At 37.0% G+C, this 3,904-nt stretch overlaps 1 non-coding gene across 1 annotated transcript; it reads left to right on the top strand.

Annotated features, from left to right (window-relative positions):
• Positions 1–1,298: 1,298 nt before the first annotated feature.
• LOC115067456 lies at positions 1,299–1,405 on the top strand. Its single transcript, XR_003846872.1, has one exon. It is a non-coding gene; the product is annotated as a U6 spliceosomal RNA (small nuclear RNA).
• Positions 1,406–3,904: the final 2,499 nt, after the last annotated feature.

Below are 3,904 nucleotides of genomic sequence, written 5' to 3'. Positions count from 1 at the left end.
CAATTATCTAGAAATAAAAATTGCTGCTACTGATGATCCTAACACAAAGTTCAAGCAGTAGACCTACAATGGTAGAACAGTGTTTGCCAGAAGAAGACACACAAGAGAATTCAGAACTGAAGAGGAAATGTGGGGGAATTGTTTTGTGGTGGAAACTATTTGGTATTTCATAGCAGAAAATACACAGCTATAGACATTTGTCAAACTGCAGACAGCTACCCACTAACAATTTATAGTAACCATCTCAAAAATGAACATGAATATATTTAAAATAATTCAGATATATGTGTATTTATGAGGAATGAGGGCTGAGAAGCAGTTATAAACTAGTAGCAGTGAATATATCTAATATTCATCTCATTTCAAAAAATCAAATTCCAGCTGGGCATGAGTGCTCACATTTGTAATTCCAGCGCTCCGAGAACTTGGAACAGAAGAGTGAATGCAAGTTCAAGGCCACCCCGTGGTATATAATAAGCTGCATATCAGCCTGGATTACAGAATGAGATCCCGTTTCTTTTTTTTTTCTTTTTCTTTTTTTTTTTTCTTTTTGAAGCAGGGTCTCCCTGTAGCCCCAGCTGTCCTGGAACTCACTATGTAGACCAGTCTGGCCTTGAACTCACAGAGATCCACCTGCTTCTGCCTCCTAAGTGCTGGGACTACAGGCATGTGCCACGTTTCTAAAATCAAAACAAAAATAATAATACCTTACACCTATAAAAAGGACCAGAACTCTTGGTCAAGTAGCCTGCTCTATGTGTGGTTGGATAGAGGAAATAATAAAATAACATGAGAATATTCCCTTCTCCAATACAGAATCAAAAGCAAGTACTTTAAAAAGGAAAGGACAGAGCAACTCAAATTGTCACAGCAGTCAACCCTAAGAATTTCCCTAGGGAGAAAAATTTCTACTGAACCAATTTAAACAACAAAAGAAAAGTAGTGCTAGATAGCAAAGCAGGGCATGTAATACATATTAGCTTAGATTAATAAAAATTATTCATTAAATAAATGAGGGAGAGTAGGCAACTTTGCATACAGAAAATTATTCAAATACCATTATAAAAAGCCCATTCTGTGGGAGATAATTTATACCCCAATCCTGCCCCATTATTATGGGCAAGAATTAGTGTCTCATAGCAACAGACACTTGAAAAGAAATAAATATTGCAGTGAAGAGACTGGAAAACATTACATTAATCAAGGATTCAGGTTGGCACTACCTGTGATGTGTGCAGAGAACACTACCTCTGGTACAACATGAGAAAAGTACTTCATGCTTTCAAAACTCATTACTGGTGCTTGATTCAGTAACACATATATTAAGACAGGAACAATACAGAGAAGCTTAGCATGGCCCCTGAGCAGGGATGACTTGCAAATTCATGAAGCAGTCCACATTTTTAGAGCTTGGTGGACTTCCCGATGTGGGCAGCAGTTTCAGTCTTCCCTAAGTGACCACATTTGCCACAGCCCACTCCCCTGAGGTCCCAGGTCATGCACACTGTAGCTTTTCCCCTTATGCTAGGGAAACGGGAGGTCTCTGTCATTTGCAGAATATGGTCTTGGGAGGACTGATTCTCTGGAATGGACCTTCCACCTCCCCTGAGACTCAGGGTCCTCACTCCACATGTGGTCCCGGGTATCAGGCAATGACGTTGGCCCTCTCCCATTACCAGGCACCGAGAGGTTTTCCATTATTTCTCTATCACTCTTCTACAGCCTCAGTATGCCTTCACCTATGTCCTAATTGAACTTCTAGATAAACAAATCATTCTGGGAAGTTAAAAAAAAAGAAACATAAAGTACTGTAATAACTAAACTGATGCAATCCTCAAAAAAACATGAAATTAGATCTTAGAAAATAAATGTGAAAATCTACGTATCTATTATAATTTTTGAATATTGTTTACTGACAAAACTGCACTGCTAAGTTTCAACAATAATGTGAAATTTGTCACTGTTCCTATAATGTGAGTTTGCCATTCAGTCTTTCCAAATTCTTCAACACACAGTCTTTCAATGTCATCATGTTACTTCTTAAAGATAGCAATGCTAATAAAATATTTTTAAAAAATAAATACCCCATTACTGAAATTTAATCATATGGAAGAAAACATCAAAACAAGCTCCAATCAAAGACCATTCTGCACGTTTTTGAGAATATTAAAAAAAAAAAAAGACTGGTAAAGACATTGTTGCCACACAAAAAGGACAGGAAACCGGGTGAGAAACACAGTTTGTTCCTTTGCAGCAGAAAAGCAATAGGAAAACTAAGGAAATTTAGATAAGGTCTGGAATTTATTTGATAATATCCCAATATTACTTTTTAGATTTTTGATATACTCTTTCAGAGTACAATATAATTTTCACAAAGGTAAATGGGACAGGACAGGGATGAATGATAAATTTGTACTTGTTTTGCTCTTATCCTGCATAGGAATAATCATGAGAAAATAAAATGTAACTATAAAACTTTGAGGTTTAGTTTCTAAAAGTAAAAAAAAATTGACAAATATTTAAAAAATTGGATCATCCTAATCTTATGACATTAAATTTTATGTGGGATATTTAAAAAATGTACTATGTACTAGAGAGATCAAATAAAGTAGGAGAAAAACAGAGAAATATTTTCTCTAGGTACCCTAATTCAGTATGAATAAATATTTAATCTCTAGAAAATGATACATCTATTGATTATTTCCTAGCTTCATTTTAAAAAGCACTCCATGGCTGGCAAGATGGCTCAGGGAATAAAGGTACTTGCTGCCAAGAACTGTGAACTGGGTTCCATCCCTTGGCATACAAGGTGGAAGGAGAGAATGGGCTTCTGAATGTTTTGCTCTGACCTCCACAGCAGCGTCGTGGCAATCCTGCCAATCCTGCCTAGTGTCTAGAGTTCAGCGATCACAATTATGCACCACCAAGCGCACTTGTTTAGAAGTGTTACAGAAATATTGTGTTGAGCTGTAGGCAAATTTCACTAAGCTTTTTAAAAGAAAATAATCAATTATATGTAGATAAATATTTGATTGATTTAAAATATGTAGTTTCATAAGAGTTCAAATGAGTAAAAATCTCTGGGATTTATACTCTTAAAAAGCAAAGCTCCTGGTGCTGACTTCAGAGTCACTGGGTAACACTCAGTGCAGGAAGATGCTATGCAAGATAGCAGAAGGAAAAACAATCATCATCCTTACATACCTCTGAATGGCATAAACTACAATATAGGCAAGATATGACCACTGGTGTGCAATAGTGGCACAAATATTGCAGGAGTAACCAATCACTCTTTACTTGAATTTAAGGTCTCCTTCCTAGGATAAAGCCCATACCTAACATTGATATTGGGCTTAACCTGAGGCTAGTGAAGTCACAAGAAACGGGAGAACATAATAGTAGTTTTCTACTAAATAGTTATCATATAACTAATCTTTATACCCATAGATTAGTACATCCTTCAGCTCTCACCAGAGAAGTTTCCTTATGCAACAGATGGTGATTAAGACAGAGACTGCTACTGGCTAATATGCAGAGAACAAGAGGCTGTAGAGTTCTTACTGCTGAGTAAGACATCTATATCAAACTTCTGTCCCACCCCAAGACTCAGGATCAGGGCCTGAAAAATAGCAAGAGCCAGAGGTGGTAGATGAGCACAAGGAAACCAAGTTTTGCACATAGCTGGGAATTTATTTATATGAACTCACAGCAATGATGACAGCAGGCACAAATCCCATACAAGCTCAAAACCTGTAAGCAAAATTCCAGACTAAACATAGGAGGTAGATAAGAAGCTTCAACACATCCTCAAGAAATTGTTTTAACATTGCTGCTGGGAGGGGAAAAGACAGTCTCTTTCAACCATGGTACACTTGATAGATTAACTAGGGTCTAGTGATGGACC

Source organism: Nannospalax galili, unplaced genomic scaffold (genome assembly GCF_000622305.1).
Source record: "Nannospalax galili isolate Female #2095 unplaced genomic scaffold, S.galili_v1.0 scaffold105, whole genome shotgun sequence".
In the NCBI taxonomy this organism is placed as follows: domain Eukaryota; kingdom Metazoa; phylum Chordata; class Mammalia; order Rodentia; family Spalacidae; genus Nannospalax; species Nannospalax galili.
This window is presented reverse-complemented; position numbering and strand designations above follow the sequence as displayed.